Source organism: Mirounga leonina, unplaced genomic scaffold, assembly GCF_011800145.1.
Source record: "Mirounga leonina isolate KUSES-001 unplaced genomic scaffold, KU_Mleo_1.0 Mir_366, whole genome shotgun sequence".
In the NCBI taxonomy this organism is placed as follows: Eukaryota; Metazoa; Chordata; class Mammalia; order Carnivora; family Phocidae; genus Mirounga; species Mirounga leonina.
The window spans coordinates 27,527,899-27,550,398 of record NW_023270709.1 but is presented as its reverse complement, the minus strand read 5'-3'; the positions used below and the strand labels follow the sequence as shown (position 1 = coordinate 27,550,398).

At 41.5% G+C, this 22,500-nt stretch overlaps 1 protein-coding gene and 2 non-coding genes across 3 annotated transcripts in view; all 3 read right to left on the bottom strand.

Annotated features, from left to right (window-relative positions):
* LOC117997523 (histone H2B type 1-C/E/F/G/I) overlaps positions 1-22,500 on the bottom strand; it is an 881,166-nt gene that overhangs the window by 242,590 nt on the left and 616,076 nt on the right. The gene's annotated exons all lie outside the window — the stretch shown is intronic.
* On the bottom strand, positions 6,945-7,026 carry TRNAS-AGA. The gene has a single exon. It is a non-coding gene; the product is annotated as a tRNA-Ser (tRNA).
* TRNAS-AGA lies at positions 19,226-19,307 on the bottom strand. Its single transcript has one exon. It is a non-coding gene; the product is annotated as a tRNA-Ser (tRNA).

Below are 22,500 nucleotides of genomic sequence, written 5' to 3'. Positions count from 1 at the left end.
CCACACGTCGGAGGGCGTGGGAGATGATGTGCCTTGTGTGGATTCACCACTTTGACCGAGGAACCGGCAGGAACAGCTAGTGATGTGCATGGTTACGGTGCCCACTGCAGGATTGTTTCTAACAGCTAAAAATAATAATAATAATAATAAAAGAAGTAACGTATTCATCACTAAGGGATTAGTCTGATGGGTACCATGGAGCCCTTAAAGAGTTAGATCTTTATCCTTTTACTTGGAAAACGTGTGTGGACCTTAATACACAAGACAACAAATACAAATAGTCCCATTTATATAAAATGAAACTCCAAATTACACAGGAACAATTAAAAAAATCTGATGGGACACTCACCAATCTAACAAGAATGCAAACAAGTGGAATGGAAATGAGGGATAAAAATATTTAAATTACTTTTGTATATTAAGAAAAAAAAAAAGAAGAAGGTAGCGGGAGGGGAAGAATGAAGCGGGGGAAATCGGAGGGGTGGACGAACCATGAGAGACGATGGACTCTGAAAAACAAACAGGGTTCTAGAGGGAAGGGGGTGGGAGGATGGGTTAGCCTGGTGGTGGGTATTGAGGAGGGCACGTTCTGCATGGAGCACTGGGTGTTATGCACAAACAATGAATCATGGAACACTTCATCTAAAACTAATGATGTAATGTATGGGGATTAACATAAGAATAAAAAAAAAAAGAAGCCAGATGGAAAAACTAAAAAAAAATAAATAAAAAATAAATAAATAAATTACTTTTGTATTCTTTAAATTTTTCATAATAATCATTGCTTTCTGCATTATTTATATAATTGGAAAATATAAAAATGGAAAAACAGGTTCAAATGCCACTACATACCCTTACATTAGAAAACTGGATGTGTCGACAAAAAACTGAATACTAACTTCCCTGGGGTGTTGGAATCATAGCTATTCTCTGTTTTATTCTTTCAGCTTTTCTCTCTTTCAAATCTGGAGGCAAAGTATAGTATTTCTTTGTATTTGGAATTAAAATGTCCCCACACTTCCTTGAAAATTATAGGATGATTCTACATCACTTGTCATCTGTTTGAAGAAACAAGGAGTGGTGTGGCATGGAAATTGATCTGGTAAAAAAAAAAAAAATCGATCTGGTATCTCCCAGCTCTTTATTTCACGTTTTAGAAAGTGACTTCTTCTTCTTCTTTTTTTTTAAGATTTTATTTATTTATTTGACAGAGAGAGACACAGCGAGAGAGGGAACACAAGCAGGGGGAGTGGGAGAGGGAGAAGCAGGCTTCCCGCCTAGCAGGGAGCCGGATGCAGGGCTCTATCTCAGGACCCTGGGACCATGACCTGAGCCGAAGGCAGCCACTTAACCGACTGAGCCACCCAGTCACCTAGAAAGTGACTTCTGATGAATAACTTCATTAAATCCTCGGAACAGTTCCATGAAGTGCCGACACTCTCGTTTACAAACAGAAACGTGTGCAGAGAAGTTCATCAATTCACAGGGCTACTGAATGTCAGATTGGAAGCATCTTCATCCCCCTGTTTCCTCAGGCACAGGGAAAATGACTTCCCTGAGACCTGAAAAGCAATAGTCACTTTTTGCAACCCATGGATAACCCCACTTGGTCATGGCATATCATCCTTTTCAGAAATTACTTGATTCAATTTGCTAAAATTTGTTAAGAATACTTGCAACTCTTTTCATGGGAGAACATGAGTCTGTGATTTTTATTTCTCTCAATTGTCATTTGGTTTTTGTTATCAGGGTAATGTTGACCTCATAAAATGAGTAGGAAAGTGTTCCCTTCTCTTTTAATTTTTGTTAAAGTTTATGTAGATATGGCGTTCTTCCTTCTTTAAAGGTTTGGTAGAATTCACCAATAAAGCCATCTTTATTGGCCTGGATTTTTCTTTGTGAGAAGGTTTTTAATTAAAATTCTATTTTATTTGTTTGTTTATTTAGTTTTGAAGATTTTATTTATTTATTTATTTATTTCCCACTCGAGCAAGGGGAGGGACAGAGGAAGAGGGAGAGAGAATTTCAAGAAGACTCCTCATGGAATGCAGAGCCCAACTCTGGGCTCATCCCAGGACACCAAAATCATGACCCGAGCTGAAACCAAGAGTTGGATGCTTAACCGACTGAGCCACCCAGGCACCCCTACAAATTCTATTTTGAATAGATACATGACAATTTAGATTCTTTATTTTTTCTTGAGTAAGCTGTAGTTTGTGTCTTTTGAGAAATTGATCCATTTCATCTAATTTCTCACATTAATGGACATAATATTATTCATAATATTCTTTTATCATCTGTAGAATCTGGGCACATGTCCCCTCTTTCTTTCCTGATATTGGTAATACGTGACTCTTTTTTTTTTCCTGATCTGTCTGGCTAAAGATTTGTCAATATTATTCAGTTTATCAAATAACCAGACTTTGGGTTTCATTGATTTTCTCTACTGTTTTCTGTTTTGTTTAATTAATTTTTGCTTTTCTATTTAATACTTCTTTCCTTCTGCTTATTTTGTGTTTAATTTGCTCTTCTTTTTTTCTAGTTTCCTTTTTTTTTTTAATTAAGTTTTTTTCATTCCAGTATTGTTAACATACAGTGTTATATTAGTTTCAGGTACTTTTTTTAGTTTCTTAAGGTGGAAGTATAATTAATTTATTAGAGAAATTTGTTTTTTTATAATATAAACATTTCTGGCTATAAGTTGCTCTCTATACAAAACTTCAGCTGCAGACACTTTGTTATATTTTGCTTTTCTTTTCTTAATGAAAAACTTAAATTTCTCTTGGGATATATTATTTGACTTGTGGGTTATTTAGAAGTCTTTAATTTCTGGTATTGATTTCTGGTTTAATTCTGTCATGGTTAGAGAATATATTCTTACTGATTTTCCTGACTAGTTGTTCTATCAATTGCTGAAAGAGAAGTGTTAAAATCTCCAACTGTATGTGAAGAATTTTTCTATTTCTCTTATCAGTTTATCAGATTTTGCTACATGTATTTTGAAACGCTGTGATTAAGTGCATACATATGTAGGATTATTATGTCCTTTTGCTGTATTTACCCCTTTATCATTATGAAATGCCCCTCTTGATCTGTTTTCAGGCATTAAGGTGGCTTGATTTTTTTCTCATTTGTTTTCCTTCTCCCAGGTATCAAAGTTAGTTACTGTCTGAAGATGTCTACTGTCTGAAGAACATGATTTTTGTATACTTTATTCAGTTTTTTAGTTTAAGTCTGGTCCCAGTTGTTTCACCATGGTGAAAAACAAGTCCTTTTGGCACTGGTCATTTTAAATCCACCAATCTGATTTTATTTATTTTTAAAGATTTATTTATTTATTTTAGAGAGAGCGGGGGGGGGGGGGCTTGTCCCATGACCCCAAGATCATGACCTGAGCTGAAACCAAGAGTCACTTGCTGCCCAACCGACTGAGCCACCCAGGCACCCCCCACCAATCTGACTTTAAATCTTGGTGGGACATCATCCTTTCCTTTATGTAGTGTTTATTCATCCTTTTCTTCCATGATCCTCCTCTTGAATGTAGACATTCTGCATTTTATTCCTGGTCAACACCGTGAGAATTAACAATTGGAACAAGTCCACGAACAAAGAATTGCAGTCAGCATTCAGTAACAGAAGCAGAACCACGGGGATGGTTACATACATTTCATATATATATTATATATATATATATATATATATACCTATATTCATATAAGATTTGTAGAGGCTGGTTAAGTACTCTACATAAATGTTGAAGTGCCATGGTGCAGAGTCCATAGGGCAGATTGATCAAGAAGGGAAGGAAGATGGATTAGAACAAGCTGGAACCCACAAGCATGAATGGGAGCCAGGACGGACTGAAATCTGTGTTACTTTGGTGCAGGTGTCCTTCTATCCTGCTGTCCTTCTAAATGAAGCCAGGGTCCTTCATTTAGACTTAAACACACATGTTTATCCAGGAAAGAGGAGGTTGAAGGAGGATCCAGGGGAAGGTGGGGCAGTGGCATGCCCTCATGAGGAGGTAAGTCAGCAGATGAGTTAGAATGAGCTACAGAATAGCTGCCACTTGACTTCTCCCTCTGAATCCACAGCAAGAATATCTCTTGGGGACCATCTGATCAGAAACATCTAGAAAAGGGAATTCTGGGGAATGTAGTTCAACCTGGCCAAGTTGATATAGATATAGATATAGATATAGATATAGATATAGATATAGATATAGATATGAAGATATTGTCTTAGTATTTACGTATATAATAGTCAATAGTATACTGTCTTAATTACTATAGATTTATAAGTAATTACATAGATCTTGATATAAATATAGTGCCAGTCTTCCAGCTTTGCTATCTTCTTCAGTAGCTTCTTGTTTTTTAAGTTGCTACACATTTCCAAATGTATTTTAATTTCCATAAAATACATGTTTGAAGGTTGATTGGGATTTTATTGAATCTATTGATCAATTTGGAAATAGTTGCCATCTTGATAAAATTGCGTCTTTCAGAAAATATTGAGTCTTTCAAAAAATAAACATAGTGTTTCCCTCCATTTAATTTCCACCAGCAATATTTTGTAGTTTTTAATACAGATTCTTGCACATCCTTTGTTAGATTTATTTATAGATGTTTAAGGTTTGGCTGCAAGTGAAATATTTGAATTTTAATTTCCAATTGTTATACACATATGCATTTTATATATGGTCTATAGTGAAAAGAAGAAACAGAAACAAATAATGTTTAATCTTAGCTGAAAGTGGGATCTACATATTACTTCAAATATGAACCAGACGGACTGAAGAAATAATTTAGTGATACCCCTGCTGCACAATAACACTCATTTACACTTTACCCACTAACATTTAAGTAACATAATTGTAATAATTAATGTTTAGAGTGTTGATTAAAATGTCAGGTTTATTTTTGTCCTAGAAGGACGTTTCTTGATTATGAACTTGGATGGTGAATTCATAGAAAAGCTGATGTTGTGGCACCTGGATGGCTCAGTTGGTTAAGGGTCTGCTTTCAGCTCAGGTCATGATTTCAGGGTCCTGGGATCAAGTCCTGGGTCAGGCTCCCTGCTCAGCTGTGAGCCTGCTTCTCCCTCTGCCCCTCCCCCTGCTCATGCTCTCTTGCTCTTGCTCTTAATAAAATCTTAGGGGAAAAAAAAGCTGATGTAACACTCAGCCATTTTTTCCTGATACAAAATCATGGGACCCCATAATGATTTGATTATTTTCACCCTTCAATCATGCATGATACTGTTGTGTGATACTCCCATCTTGTGCCTTTATTAAAAATAATCATTAAAATAATGTGTATCAATTTCCTTGCTTACTATTGAATTCTGCATACTATTCTCTCATCAGGTATAAATTCATATTTAATAATTTCCTCATCATCTATGTTACATCTTATGTTCAAATTGTGCTTGGGTTTTTATTTCACTGAGCATTATTTTTGAATTAATTGATCTCTTTCAACTTTTTATTTTGACATAATTTCTAATTTATGGAGAAGTTGCAAGAATAGTACAAAGAATTTTCATAAATCCTTCAACTATATTCACCAAATGTTAACAATTTATGACATGTGCTTTATTTTTTCAATAGATAGAGATAGATTTGCACATACACAAATTTTTTTCTTAGGTATTGAGAGTGAGTTTCAGAGAAGATGTTCCTTTACCCCTAAGTATTTCAGTGTTTTCTAAAAACAGGAACCTTCTCTTTCCTAACCACAGAACAATTACAAAATCAGGATTAAAACTCTTATTTAATCTACAGACCCTGTTAATGTTTTGCCAATTGTATGGATCCTTTATTTCAAGAAAAATAGATTGCATCCAGTTGTCCTGTCTCTTTAGTCCTTGAATCTGGCAGAGCTCCCCACTCTTTGTTTTTCATTTCATTGACATTTATTTAATTTTTTTTTTTCTTTAAAGATTTTGCCTATTTGACAGGGAGAGGGCACAAGCAGGGGTGGGCAGCAGGCTCCCCGCTGAGCAGGGAGCCCAACGGGGGTGGTGGGGGGAAGCTCGATCCCAGGACCCTGAGATCATGACCTGAGCCAAAGGCAGATGCCCAACCGACTGAGCCACCCAGGCGCCCCATTTCACTGACATTTAAAAAACAAGTTGGTCAGGTATTTTGTAGAATGCCCCCTAAACTTGAGTTTGTCTAATGTTTCCTGAGAGTTAAATTCTGATTATGCGCTTTTAGCAGAAAACCACACAAATGAGGTGGTACCCATGGCAGCTCATCCCTGGGAGGAGCGTGATATTGATTCTCCCGATGCTGGAGATGCTGACTACGATCGGTTGATTAACTTGCTGTGTGCCACGGCTCTCCACGGTCAGATTCCGATTCTCCTTTGGTGTTACTCATCACATGATTTATGCATTTCGCTTTTTTTCATCACATTTGGCTGTCTGGGAAAAAAGGTAAAGGCAGGAGAAAGGTAGTATGTGAGTGGAAGAACAAGCACGGCTTGTCGGGGCCACGAGACTGCACGGGAAGCGCCGCGGGAAGGCCCGGCTCTGCGGGCTCACCTGTGGCTGGAGGTGAGCGCCACACCTCGCGTGGGGCTCCTGCCAACCCAGCCCGGCCTGGGGGCTCACGGAGCTGGCTTTCGAAGTGACAGCCGTGGTCGCGCCACAGGGCGCGCGTGGAGAGGAAAATCCCGGTGGGGTCTCAGGGACGGCAGAGAGGCGGCCTTTCGCTCCAACAAAAATTGGTTGGTCGGCTTTCTTTAGTTTCGGGTGTTTCGTTTTTCGCCCCCGAAGGCAACCGCTGAAGAAAACCACCGCGGGACAGGAGCTCGGGGGCAGCAAAGTTGCGAGCGACGGAGCAGGGCACTCGGCCACCGGGGTCCCCCTGCAGTGGCGGGACCGGCCAGCGCGCTCCTCCGGGCGGGGCAGCCCCAGGGGGTCGCAGAAAAACACGCCGTAGTCGGCGGGACTCGAACCTGCGCGGGGAGACCCCAGCGGATTTCTAGCCCGTCGCCTTAACCCCTCGGCCACGGCTACGTGCGAGCGGGAAGCCACGGACGCGCTTCCGTGGAGCCCCGGGGCGACGCGCACCACCCCTCCCGAGCTCCCCGGCCGCGCCGCGGGGAAGTCACTGAGGGACGGAAGCGGCCGAGCCCGGGGCGCCCGCGACCCGAGAGCACCAGCGCCACCAGCAGTCCCGGGCGAGCTCCGGCGACCCCCGCCTGCTCCGGGGCTGGCCGGGCGCGCGGCTTCCGAGCGCAGGTCCCCGGCGCCAACGCCGCGCGCGCGCGCATGCGCATGCGCCGGGGCCTCACGGTCTCCTTGCGCGCGCGCATGCGCCGGGTTCTCGCGGTCTCCTTGCGCGCGCGCATGCGCCGGGGCCTCGCGGTCTCCTTCCGCGCGCGCCTCCCTGACGGCCGCGCGCGAGGCGTCCCCGGCGTCCGGCGCTCGACGCCAGGCGGCCGCTCGCCCGCGTGTTGCTAAGCCCTTAGTTCCTTCGGGCCGACGCGGGGCTACTTCTCTTCGAATCTAAGCCACGCAACAGGTTTTGCTGTTCCTCTCACATTTCGACTTAGTTTCCCTGTCGCCGTGTTTCCCCGAGTCTTGAAACTGATTTTTGTCTGTCCTGCTGAGAAGGTCTTAATCCAGCTTTTTGAAGAGGGAGGACACGGTGAGACGGGTGGGGGGAGGGGTGGGGGAGGGGCGGGGGGAGGGGGGAGGGGGTTGGAGGCGCAAGACAGAGCGCTAGCGTGCCATCGGAACACGCGGGGGACTGCAGTGGAGCGGAGGCCGCTGTGGCCACGGAACCGGCCGTGGTGGGCCACCTGTCCGCGGACGGCTGCCAACACGGCGACAGGGGACGCCGAGACCCTCGACAGCGTGTCCGTCGAGAAGACGCTCCTCAGCGATGCTGACGCCATCCGAGAGGGGCTGTCCTGCGGCCCAGCCTGGCCAGGTTCGGTCCGGGGCGGGGGGCGGTGCTGGAGAGCGGCCAGAGCGGGGAGGAAGAGGAGGGACCGCTTGTCATTGCTTGTCTTTTTGTTTTCTTTGAACAGATGTCACTGTTCGAGGCAAAGACAACTAGGAGGAGGGGGGAGAGGTGAAGAGCAGAGTGAAGGGGTGGGGGGCAGAGGAAGGGAGAGTCCTGTCCCACCGAGATGAAATCAGCTCTAAGAACCCCCAGTTTAATGGAGCGAGTCTGCGCGGAGGGGGGTATTAACCCGAGTTTTGGCGGAAGGAGCCGGACTCCATATTTAACCGAGCGGCTTCATCTTTGCTGTCGAAATGAGTAGCAATCACATAACCATTCTTTAAAAAGCACGACTAAGTGCAAATTTAAAGTAAAATCGGCGTTGTGACACAGATGTGGCCATAATCATTTACATCATGACACTTCTGTTGGGTCTGTGGGGTGTCTGTCGGACTGGATGGGGGCCCCCGTATTTGGGGGGACAATCGGGTGGAAGCCGGTGGCCCAGGCGGTGAGGGATTCGTCTGAGGCCAGAACAAGGGAGGTAGAAATTTACTGAATACAACATGGGGGGGGGGGGACAGGGCAGAAGAGGAGACTGGCTGCGAGGAGGCAGTGGGCGGGGGCTGTACTCAAAACGGGAAAGTGGGGGGCGCCTGGGTGGCTCAGTCAGTTAAGCTCGCTGGGCTCTCGATTCAGCTCAGGTCATGATCGCGGGGTCGTGAGAGGCAGCCCCACGGGGCTCCGAGCTGAGCATGGAGGCTGCTTGGGATTCTCTCCCTGCCCCTCCGCCCCCAGCCCCATCGCGTGCTTTCGCACTCTCTCTCAAGTAAATAAATAAAATTAAATTTAAAAATGGGAAAGTGAGGAGGTACGGGGATGTGTGGAATTGTCCCTCGTTGGTAACTGTGCCTGGTTGTAAGTAGCCCATTGGTCAGCTAGGGCTTATGGGTATTTTGAAGTGGGTCACCTGATGGGCCTCTGCGTTCAGCCAGGTGGTCACTGTGGGCCCTTGTGCCTTGACCAGGTTTCCATTGCTCAGACCTGTTGCCTACAGTCTTCACATTTGTAACAAACCTACCACATTTTAAGCAAATTCCGTTGGAACTCTAGTTTGAAGGAAGTTGTATACCTAAGAAATAACAGAAATGTTTCATGCTTTCAAAAACCACAGGAGAAAAAAAGATGGCTGCAATTAATATGAACTGAATTTGTTGAATCGATTTTTTTTCTTTTTTACTTAGAATAAAAGTAACAGAGATCCCTGACAGTTTCACCCTTTTTATTTTTCTCCCCATTAACATGTGTGGACTGGGAAAGAAAAGAGGGGGCGTAGGACAATAGATTCAGGCAAAAGTGAATTGGAGTTCAGCTGCAGGAAACAAAACCATTCTAGCCATTTTAGTCTCAAACTGGAAACAATCCAAAGTCCATCAACAAGAGAAAGGGTAAATAATTGGTTTTCACACTAAGGGAGAGTAGAGCAATGAGAATAAATGAATGTCAGCTGCACACAAATTGGAAAAATCTCACCTCATATTAAAGTGATACCAGACATAAAGACATGCATACCTCATGATTCTATTTATATGTAGTTCAAAATAGACAAAACAAATTTATGGCGTCAGAAATCAGAAGGGTGATTGTTGAACGTACTTATGACTGAGAAAGTCCATGCAGGGACCTGCTGGAGATGCTGAGATGGTAGTTTCTCATTCTGGGGTGCTGGATACATAGGTATGTTCACTTTCTGAAAATTTCTTGAGCTGTATAATTACAGTTTATCTGTTTTTCTTGCATTGATACTATATTGTATGTCAATAAAAATGTACTTAAAACCTCTCAAGCTATTTTAAACAAAAGGGGATTAAAAAAGAATACAGAACCTTATAAAATTTTTGGAACAGAGGGATGGAGGAAAGTGCCAGCTCTAATCCAACCCTGCAGGAACGGTTTCCCAAGAGAGGCTGCTGTTGTCTCTACAGTCAAGAAAATAGGAGATTGCGGCGCCTGGGTGGCGCAGTTGGTTAAGCATCCAACTCTTGGTTTCTTGGTTTTGGCTGGGGTCCTGATCTCAGGGTCCTGAGATCAAGCCCCACCTTGCATCAGGCTCCCCGCTCAGCGGGGAGTCTACTTCTCCTTCTTCCTCTGCCCCTCCCCCCACTTGTGCCCTCTCTTTCTCTCAAATAAATAAATAAATCTTTAAAGAAGAAATTAGGAAATTAAGATGCTGCCACTGGAATTGTTGATGTCAGGCATCTGGAGGCTTCTGCAATAGGAGTGTTCTTTCTAAGGCAGTGGTTCTCAAAATGTAGAATGAATGCGATTTGTCATGACAGAAAGCAAGTCAGTCAGTGACTTGTGCCCTGATCTTAATTTATAAAGGTGACTGGGTGATGAGAGGTCACTCAGAGAGGAGAGGTCAATACTGAAAGAAAAGTTTAATGTTACAGTTCCCCTAGAAACAGTTTTGAGTTCTCTTAGAAACAGTTCTCCTGAAAACTAGAAACTACCCAGGGTCACAGTGGGAAGCACAGTGTTGGTCTGGAAGCAGAAAAGAGCAAGGGCAAAGCATGAGCCATAGTCTTTATTGGGATTTCCACAGGAAAGGAAAGGCAGGGCAGGGTAAACAGTTTAGGATCGGCTGATTCGAATAATCCCAGTGAGCTTTAGGGGTGTCAGGGATCTCCCTGGTTGTCTGGTACCTGGCCCTGGACTAATTTAGGGCAGGGAAACATTGGCTTGGTTTGTGAGCGTTAGATAAAGGAGGTGGTCCAGGGAATGGGCTCCGCATGGCAGGAGACATAAAAAAACTCCAGGGTTAATTTGGCCCTGTCTTAGCGGGTACCAAAGAGACAAATACAGAATCTAAGAAAACACAAAAGAGTCAGAAAGTGATTTAAATTTCTAACCTAGTTGCCAAAGGCTGCTGCACCGGGGACCACTCTTTGAGAACCACGTGTTCGGGAGCATACCGTGCCTCCTAGATGTGAATTAGCAAAACAGCTGACACCCCTCACTTTGTATTCCTCTGCAGAACATCCAGCGTCCATGATGGTGCTTGGCAGCATGGAGCCAGAAGCTGCCTTATGTCCACATTTGAAGACTCTGAGGCAGAGCATAAATCACACTCAGAACCCTAGTTGCAAGGGAACTAAGGAAATGTACTTTTAACCTTCTTGCCTCTGTAGCACAGGAAGGCTCAGAAGATGGAACAAGATGGTTACCGCTAATCTACCGCACCCTATATAGACGTTGAAGCTGACATGTTCTGCCCTCCCAGAAAATTAAAAATAATGCACCAGCATCACACTGAGGGGAAGCTGACGGACACCTTGAAAGGGGTCCTCATTGTCAGTGACCAGCTTTTCAGCCATTGTCCCAGGAGACTTTATCCACATTCCCACCATTTGATTTATTGCCTGTAGCCTTTAAGGAGTTCTTTATATTCTAGACATAAATTTTTTCTGCCAAATATGTTTATGACAAATATCTCCTCCCTCCTCCCACTCTATGCCTTTTCATACTGTTAGTGGTGTCTTTGCATGTGTTGAAGTTCTTAAGTTTAAAGAATTCCAATTTATCAATTTTGTTATGGTTATTGCTTTTTCTGCTTATTAAACAGGAAATCTTTGCTAACCCAAAGCTCATGAAGATAGTCTCCTGTTTTCCTCTATAGCATTTATTGTTTTAGCTTACATAGTTATGTCTTTAATACACTTGAATTAGTTTAGGAGATAGTTTACGGAAGAGATTGATGTCCACATTGTTTTCCTTTGTATGTCCAGTTGACTCAGCTCTGCTTTTTGAAAAATCTATCATTTGTCCCATTGAATTGCAGTGACACTTTGTTATGTGTGTGTGGTTTTGTATAGGCATATCTACTTTGTTCCATTGATCTTTTTATCTGTCTTTATGCCAGTAACACACTTTTTCTTTTTTTTAATGTAAATTCAATTAATTAACATATATTATTAGTTTCAGAGGTAGAGGTCAGTGACTCATCAGTCTTATATAACACCCAGTGCTTATCACATCATGTGCCCTCCTTAATGTCCATCACCCAGTTACCCCATCCCCCCACGCCCCGCCCCTCCAGCAACCCTCAGTATGATTAAGAGTCTCCTATGGTTGTCTCCCTCTCTGATTTCATCTTGTTTTATTTTTTCCTCTCTTCCCCTATGATCCTGTTTTGTTTCTTAAATTCCACATATGAGTGAGATCATATGATAATTGTCTTTCTCTGACTGACTTATTTTGCTTAGCATAATACCCTCTAGTTCTATCCACGTCATTGCAAATGGCAAGATTTCATTTTCTGATGGCTGCATAATATTCCATTGTGTATATATACCACATCTTCTTAATCCATTTATCTGTCGATGGATATCTGGGCTCTTTCCGTAGTTTTACTATTGTGAAAATTACTGCTATAAACATTGGGGTGCACATGCCCCTTCAGATCCCTACATTTGTATCTTTGGGGTAAATACCCAGTAGTGCAATTGCTGGGTCATAGGGTAGTTCTATTTTCAACTTTTTGAAGACCCTCCATACCGTTTTCCAGAGTGGATGCACCAGCTTGCACTCCCACCAGTGTAAGAAGGTTCCCCTTTCTCCACATCCTCACCAACATCTGTCATTTCCTGACTTAATTTTAGCCATTCTGACTGGTGTGAGGTGGTATCTCATTGTGGTTTTCATTTGTATTTCCCTGATGCCGAGTGATGTTGAACATTTTTTCATATGCCTGTTGGCCATTTGTGTGTCTTCTTTGGAGAAATGTCTGTTCATGTCTTCTGCCCATAGTAACACACTCTCTTAATCAGTACAGCTTTAGAATAAGTCTTGTTATGTGGTAGTGAAAGTCCTCCAGATTTGTTCTTCTGCAAGATTTTCTTGACTATACTAGGTCCACTCCACTCGCAATTACATTTTAGAGATAGTTTGTCAATTCTACCACAAGTCCTGTTGGAATATTTTACTTCAATTACATTGAATCCATGTCTTTCAATCTATGAATATGGTATATCCTTTCATTTATTTAGATAATTTTAAAAATTCTCTGCATAGTGATTTGGAGCTACTAATTAGCACTCTTGCACATTTTAATTACAGTTATTATTGTATTTATTATTAGGTTATTCATAGCTTTCTTGCTATTTTAAATGATATTTTAAAAAGTTGTCTGTTTTTGGTAGAAGCACTGCATAGGCTTTTTCTGCAATGAGCAGCAGGTGACTGAATTTTGATAAGAAACCGGAACTACAGTACTTACTCTGTAGTCTTTAGACAACAGTTGCTTTCTAAAAGACTAGTTCTTACCAGCCTCGAATGACTATGGATTATTTTGTGAAGGACGATAAAGTAATGTGTGTTCTTGTAAAATTAATTTTTATCTTTATTCCTTCTCCTGAAAATCTGTATACACAGGAACTGAAAATCTTTGAACAGGTATTAAAATCTGTGTAAGTATACAAAGTAGCTGAGGGATAAAACTGTTTGCTTTTATAAAATATCTTTGATTACATGAGTATAATAAATTGTGTGCATATAAAAAAAAAGTTGTTTTGCCGGTATATATGATTACAACATATATTTGAATACTGGGTTTTATATCCAGCAAATTCTAATAATTTATAGATTTGGGGGGTTTTCAAAGCATGTAATCATGTCATCTGCAAATGAGGACAGTCATTTCTTCATTTCTAATCTTAATATCTTTTAATTCCTTGTCGTGTCTTATTTCATGGGCTAACATCCCCAGTACAATTTTGAATAGCAGTGGGGATAGTGGTCATGCTTATGTTGGTCCCAGTATCTGGGAGAAAGTGTTAAATATTAACCATAATCAAGGGGGGCCGCCTGGCTGGCTCAGTTGGGGGAGCATGCAACTCTTGATCTCTGGGTCTTGAGTTCAGCCCCACATTGAGTGTAGAGGTAACCTAAATAAATCTAAAAAATATTTACCATTGTCAGGATGTTAGATGTAGGGTATTGTATATATCCATCATGAGATTAAGAAATCTCCCTTCTATTCCTAGACTGGTGAAAGTTTTTAACGAGTGATGTTGAATATTGCTGAATGCTATGATCATTTGATTTTTTTCTCTTACTCTTTGTGACACATTTAAAGTGACACATTTCTCTTACTCTTTGTGACACATTTAAAGTGATTGATTTTTATATTAGACAAATTTCATATTGCTAAGATAAACATATCTTTACTTTTGACTATTGTATCATTACTGGATTACTGGTAAATCATTACTGGATCTGATTGCTATTATTTTATTTAGGAGTTTGGCATCTAGAATGTTTAACACATAGATTGACCTATAATTTCCTCTCTAGTAACATCCTTGTCAAATTTTAGCATGAAGATTTTTCTGGCCTCATAAAGAGAGTTAGGAAATGTTTTTACTTTTTTTGTTTCTGAAAGAGTTTATATATAATATTAGTTCTTCCTTAATTTTTAAGATTTCAACGGTGAAGCCATTTTTGCATAGTGTTTGCTTTGTCAAGGGTGTTCAACGCTGGATTGTCTTCCCTCCCAAATTCAAATGCTGAAGACCTAACCCCCAGTGCCTCACAATGTGACTATATTTGGAGATAAAGCCTTTAAAGAGGTAATTAAGTTAAAATGAGGATGTTAAGATGAGCACTAATTCATTCTGACTGGTATTGTTATAGAAAGAAGAAATTTGGACACAATGAGACACCAGAGATAAGTGACACAGAAGAAAGACCATATAAGGACAGTTATCCTCACATAGGAGAAAGTGGCTCTCTGCAAGCCAAGGAGAGAGGTCTCAGGATTAACCAAACCTGCACCTTGATCTTGGACTTCTAGTGTCAAGAACTGTGAGAAAATAAATTTCTGTTGTTCTGATTCTAGGGTATATTGTAATGGCAGTCATAGCAAACTAATACAGAGGGTAATTATGATTTTAATTTCTTTAATAGAGTTCAGACTATGAACTTTTAATTTCTTTTTGTGTCTGCTTTGGTAAGTCATTTTTATGAAGGAACCTGTAATTTATCCTCTGTTGTCAAATTTATTCCCCAGAAACTATTCATTTTATCCTTTCACTCTGATCTTGGTATCAGTAAGATCTTTAATGTTGTCCCCTTTTTACACTTTTTTCCCCCTTAAAAGAAGTTAGTCTTGATTTGGGGTAATGTTTGTAATGCTATTGAAAATGGAATTTAGAAAATTTTATTTTTCACTTGCTTGTTGCTAGAATATATTTATACATTTGATATTTTATATATTGAACACGAAGGCAATAACCTTCTAAATAGTAGCTGATAGTAACTCGATTCATTTAACTATTAATTCCAATGTTTTTTAGAGTCTTCTCAGTTTTGTACATTCATAATCAAGTTATCTTCTAATAATGAAGGCTTTATTTTGCAATATTAATATCAATTATTCTTGTTTTATTGTGTTAGATTTTACTTCTACCACCATGTTGACTAGAAGAAATGATATAGACATCTTTGTTATGTTCCCAAACTTGGGTTCATTGTAGGTATTTTATTTTATAGTTTTAGTTAGACCAAAGAAATTCCCATCTATTCAGCACTTCTTGAGTTTTTATCATGAATTGATGTTGAATTTTGTCAAATGGTTTTTCTTGTCTACTAAGATGATCATTTGGTTCTTATATTCTACTGATGTGGTAAATTACATTTGAAAAATGTTAAATCAATCTAAAATTTCTAGAATGAATCTCATTTGGTCATGATGTTTTAGCTTTTTAAAAAAATATGCTTGATTTGATTTGTTAATATTTTAGTTAACAGTTTTGAGTTTATGTTTATAAGAGAGATTGGCCTGTAATACTCTATTCTCATAATTTCTTAGGTTTTATCTTAGTCTCATAAGATGAGTTGAAAGATGTTCTGTTTCTATTCTCTGAAAGGGTTTCTGTAAGATTGATGTTCTCTCTCTTTGCATAGAAGAAATCGCAAGTGAATCTATCTAGGCCTAGAGGTTTATATGAGTGACTTTTTAAATTGTGGATTCAATTTCTTTAATAGGTAGAGGACAATTCAGATTTCCTATTGCTTTTTGTGTCAGCTGTGGTATATTGTGTTTTTCAAGGAATGTACCCATTTCATCAGATGCTTCCCATATATTGACATAAAGATATTTATAATACCTCTTTCTTGTTTTTAAAATATATTTAGGATATATATGTATATATATCATCTATTTCATTCTCTCTGTTGGTATTTTGTGTTTTATCTTAGTTTCTTTTTGCTTAGTCTTGTTCAAGGTATATCTATTTTATCAGTCTTTTCAAAGAACCAAACTTTTTACTTTGTTGATTTTTCTCTGACGTATGTCTGCTTTCCATTGATTGATTTTTGCACTTATTTTTATAGAGGCTTCCACTTTTTGCATTTAAATCCCCAATGTTTTATGGCTTCTTGAGCCATTGAGTTAAAAAATTAAACCACTTATTTTCAAACCTTCTCTTGTTCTAAGGCATGCAGTTAAAAAAGTGAAAATTTCCCTCTAAAAACAGCTTTAGCTACATCAGACAAATTAGGATATATTGTATTTCATTATTATTCAGCCCCAAATTTTTTAAATTTCCATTGTTTTTTCTTCTTTGACCCATGGATTATATAGATATGTATTACTTTCTTTTCAAACATTCAGAATTTTCTGGTAGTCTTTCTGAAATACAAAAGATTGAACCTTTGTTATAGTTGGTTTATGTTGGTTTTCCTTTACTCTAAAGACACAGCCATTATTCCTTTTGTGTGGTTCTTATGACTAGGGTTTGTCACTTACTGCTAAGGGGTAATGCCTCTGAAGTCTCAAATGACAGCTGATAGTACTTACCAAGTACCCTCCAACTGGGAAAGGCATGAACTTTAACCTGTTTCCCCAGAACTACGCAGCTGCTGAATCTCTACAGAATGTTATCAGTCTTCCAGCTCCTCTTTCCTACAGAGTTTTGGAATATCTTTTTGTATATGTGCAATTTAGGGATTAGTCAATGATGTTAGAAGAATTTATACATAGAAGTTTGAGCTCCTTCTATGTGGTTCCCTCATCACTGGAACTTTGTCCCTCAGGTTCTATCGACATTGGTAGCCCCAAACTCCTTTTGAGTGTCTCCTCAGCCCAGTGCATCTACTTCTTCGCACTATTCCAAAATGCTGCAAAATCGAACATGTCCTCAAGGAGAAACCCTTGTGCACCTCATATCATGTTTCCCTTCTCTCAAGGATTGTAGCCCTTCAAGCCCTGCCTGCATTGATTGCTTATCAGTGCCTTCAGTTTTTATCCATGATGAATCATATTTCCTCCATAAAAAAAGAATATTTTGTCTATGAAGAAAAGAAGTAAGAGAGACAAAGGAAATTCAGTGTTAGGTGAAAAGAAGGGGACACCCTCCTGTGCAGTAGAGTTACTGAAGAAATAAACTAATTGCGGACAATGCTGCACAGTAAAAATACCTTTTAAGCTTGACTACCAGAAATTCATGACAGAATATTAATTTTAAAATAAAATTTCAGATTTATTCTTTTATGTTGGAAGGGTGTTCCTTCTTTTAAAACACAATGCTGTTTGGCTTTAGCCATGGTTCACAGAAATATAGATTTTAACATTTGTCCATTTGGCGATTGGTCCAAGTATTGAGTGTACATCTAATTCTAACCTTATTCATCATTATAAGGGAGCACAGGATGATTTGGATTTGGTCACATCTTTCCATGTTACAAGTTGTTGCTATTATGGATTTTAGCACCATTTTTTTTTTTTAAGATTTTATTTATTTGAGAGAGAGACACAGCGAGAGAGGGAACACAGCAGGGGGAGTGGGAGAGGGAGAAGCAGGCTTCCCGCGGAGTAGGGAGCCCAATGCGGGGCTTGATCCCAGGACCCTGGGACCATGACCTGAGCCGAAGGCAGACGCTGAACGACTGAGCCACCCAGGCGGCCCTACCATTTTGTTTTCATATCCTAAAATGTAGTCAATTATTAAACAATGTTGTTTTAAGCATGCACTGTTTATTTAGCTTTTTCTTGTGTGTTATGAATTTCTTTGCTCACTCTAGCACTTTGCACCCATTCCTTCATCAATCCTAAATTCCTATCCAGTAGTTTACTCATTGCCCCTTTCATATCAATGGGGCAAACTGTATTTATGCTTTTAAATTTCAATGAACATGGTCTTCATTTATGGTTTTATTAGTTCTTTTTTCTTCTTTTAACTTTTTATTTTGAAATAATTTAATTTTGGAATAATTTCAGACTGACAGTAAAGTTACAAGAATATAAAGAATTTCTGGCTACCCTTCATTCCCCAAATTCTAGCATTTCTCTGTCATATATGAGAGAAAAGTGTATATACACACTTTTTTGGAAACTGTAGGAGACTGAGTTTGAAAACACACACTCTTTTCCCTTAACTATCTCAGTATTCTCTTAAAGGCATTTTTTACATCACCAAAGTACAACGAACACATTCAGGAATTACCACTGATAACATTTTTCAATCTATGTGCCTTATTCAGATTCCACCTGTTGTTCCAATAATGCCTTGTACGGCAAGAGAAAACCCCAGATCATGTGTTGCATTAAGTTGTCTTTTTAAATCCGAAATAGTCTTTCCTTGTGTTTCGTAATAGTGCTATTTTGGAGGAGTACAATTCAGTTATTTTGTGGAAAGGCCCTTCGTTTGGGATTGTCCGAGGTTTCCTCCGATCAGATCCCGAACACACGTTTTTTGAGCCCGCCTGAGCGCGCGCGTCACATCCGGAGGGAACTCCGATTGCTCGCCCCGTCGACCACGTGGTCGGAGGCGCTCGCTGGCGCCGCCCCTAAGGGAAGGCTTCTCCGCCCGGGGTTCCTTCGGCTCCCGGCTCCTGCCTCTCCCGCGCCCCCCGCGGCCGGCTTCGGCGCGCGTGCCCTGGGGCGGCGGGGGGACGCCCCCGGCCGAGCGCGGGGCCCCTGGCCGGCCGCAGAGCGCGCAGCGCGGCCACGCGTCCGGGGCGCGGGGACGGGCGGGACGCACAGAAGGCCGTGGCCGCGGAGCCCGGGTGCGTGTCTACACGGCCGCGTCCGCTAAAGCTTCAGGCGGCCTCCCAGGAAAAGAGGGCCGCCCGCGGGGCGCGAGTCCCGCTCCCCGAGCGCTCCGAGCAGCGGGGCCCGCCGCTGCGTGCAAGGCGCGCAGCCTCCAGACCAGCCCGGGCTTCTCTCCGCGAGGACAGGCGCGCGCCCGGCGGAGAAAAACACGCCGTAGTCGGCAGGATTCGAACCTGCGCGGGGAGACCCCAATGGATTTCTAGTCCATCGCCTTAACCACTCGGCCACGACTACCCGGCGCTGGCACGGCTGCTCAGGTCCTTCCTAGAAAGTGCAGCCGGGAGGGAGCCGAAGGGGGGGACGTGGCCGCGGGCGCGGGAGACCCCTCCGGGGACGGCCGGCCGTCCGCTCCCGCAGCGCGGGGCCGGGGCGACTGGAAGGGGGTCCCCCGGCGGCGGCGGCGGCGCAGACCCCGGCCCCAGCCCGGTCCTGGGCCCGACCCGCGCTGCTGGGGGCTTCCCGGAGGGGCTCGGCGCCGCAGCCCGGTGGCCCGGTGGCCCCGTGTCCCGGTGGCCCGCGCGGAGGGCGAGGGCGGGGCGCGCCCCGCGGCGCGGCTGAGGAACCGAGCTTGTCGGCGCTTCGCGCGTCCTCTGCCCCTGCAGCCTGGCGGCCCCGGGACGAAGACCCCAGCCTGCGTTGTGGCCCAAGCAGGCGCTCCTTCCCGCTGAGGTTTGCGAACGCCAGCCTGTTTTCTTTCCCCGTTTCGATCTCCGCGTCCAAGGCTGTGGGTGACGGTGTGTCCCGGAGCCCTGAGCACCGAGCGCAGGTTTTTGTCTACTTCTCGGCTTGGTGTGCTAATTTAAGAGAAGAGGAAGACGATCGCAAATGGAAAACCACGCCGCTTATAGAGAGAGGACGAAGAGACGAGGAAGGGTTTAATGGGACAGACAGCCTGCTCCCAAGGGACAGACGTGAAGAAGTTATTACCCATAATCTACACGAATCACGTACTCTTTATTTGGTGTACACGTACGCATACGAATTTCCATCCTTTTCTGTTCTCTATTTGGCACCCCGAGTTAATTAAATGAGTTAATGCAAATACAGTATTTAGAGCTTGGTACCCAGTAAAAACTCAGTCAACTTCGGCTTTTATTCACTAAATTAGGTCTTCTGTGTAGATAGAGTTTTTGACTGGTGTGTGGCACATGACAGCTGATCAATTAATGTTTTACCTATATACTTGGACCATCTGTATTGGGTTCCTATGGTTGCTTACATTTTACGTGCAGACCCAGTCACTAAAACTAATAAATATGTACACACACACATTCTTGTTATCCTCAATATGTATTGGAAGCCTCATTTGTATAAGGTGTGGCTAAAAAATTTCCAAATCATCAAAAACCGGTTGTCTTTTGCTTAAGTTCTTTCCTCAATTTTCTTTATTTAAAAATTTTTTTTAATTTTTTTAATTTTTTTTTTTTTTTTACCACAGACAGCAAGGAGAAATCCCGCTGCACCTTCTACACTTTGCTTGGCAATTTCCTCCCTAAATATTCAAGTTCATTGTTTATAAATTCTGTTTTCCACCCAACTGGAGAGCACGATTCAGCCACAACAATCACTTTTCTTCCAGTTTCTAGTTACATGTCCATCATTTCCTTCTGAAACCTTACCAGAGCATCTTTAACAGTCATATATTTTTTAATTAACATACTTCTTAAAAATATTTTAGGTTTACAGATAAATTCAGCAGAAAGTATAAAGTTCCCATATACTCTCACTTTCCTCCTTCCCCCACCAGTTTTCCATATTATTAACATCTTGCATTAGTGTGGTAACTTTGTTACAATTGATGAGCCAATATTGATAAATTATTAACTGAAAACCCCTAGTTTACATTCGGGGTTCGCTCTGTGTCTTGCACATTCTATGGGTTTTGACAAATATATAATGACATATATCCAACATTACATTATCATACAGAAATAGTTTCACTGCCCTATAAACCCTTTTGTTCTGTTTATCCTTATTTCCCTCCCCCCAACACCTTGCAACCATTGATCTTTGCGGTCTCCATAGTTTTGTCTTTTCCAGAATGTTATATGGTTGGAATCATACAAAGTATTTCAAATTCTTTCACTCAGCAATATGCATTTAACGTTCCCTAGGGTGTTTTGTTAGCTTGATAGCTTATTTCTTTTCATTGCCGAATAATATTCCATTGTCCGGATGTACCATTGTTTATCCATTCACCTACTGAAGGACATTTTGGTTGCTTTCAAGTTTTGGAAATTAGGTTTTTGTATGGACATAAGTTTTCAGCTCATCTGGATAAATACCAAGGAGTGAGATTGCTAGATCATATTGTAAGAATATGTTTAGTTTTATGAGAAACTGCAAACTGTCTCCCAAAGTACTCCCACCAGCAATGAATGAGAGATGTATTCTTAAACTCAGGAAATTGGGAGTCTTTACTTTACTTGGAGTCTTTACTTGAGAGTCTAATTTACAGAGATAAAAGTGAGAGTTTGGGACCAAATTACTAAATTCAAGTCCCAGCTTCCCCATAAATTGGCTATATCATCTTGGGCAAGTTACTCAACTTATTTGTGCCTCAGCTTCCTTTGTTGTAAAGTAGGAATAATAATACAGAAATAACTTCATTAGGTTGTTTTACGGATTTAAAAAGTTAGAAGGCAAAAAAGCACTTAGAACACTGCCTGGCATAAAGAAAGTGTTAAATCATAGCTGATTCCATATTGTCTCCTTCCTGATGGCCAGTTATCCATGTGTTGGCTGTCCTTTATATCACTTTCTTTTCTTCTACTTCATTCATCCTTTTCTTTTGAATCATGGAAGAGCTTTAAAAGAATATTCTATACATAATGGACTCACTTTTCACAGCATCAGTTCAGTTCTTCTCCAGTATGACTTTAATTATGTTGCTTCATTTTAAATGTGCTCGCTGTATATTTTTATCCTTTTTCATCTAGAATGTCTTTTTAGTTTTTTTTTTTTTTTTTCCAGCTTGTTCTCACATCTTTCTATCCTGTTCCATTCAGGCCATGTCTTCTTGCAAACTACTGAGAATACCAACTTGTTCCCTGAAATTTTCTAGTGCCTACCTTAGATCTTTTCGGAAATCTGCTCTTAGAGACTTCTAATTTATAGTTCCTTTCCTTTGACTGTGAATGTTTTTCATATACTCAGTGTTAGGATTTCCAAGTTTAGTGTTTTGTGAGCCAAAAGACGGAGTGACTTGATCTTAGGCCCTCTATCCAAAAGCTGGGGACGCACAGTAAAGTGCGTGCGCGAACCACACGTGGAAAAATGTAAAAACCTACCGACTTCTATCGGGTTCTTTTTTGCCAGGAACATACTGACAAATCGGCGTCGGACTCCATTCGCAGCTGGCTGACGCAGGCAAAAAGCACGCAGGGCTGCAGGGCTGCAGGGCTGCAGGGCTGCAGGGCTGCAGGGC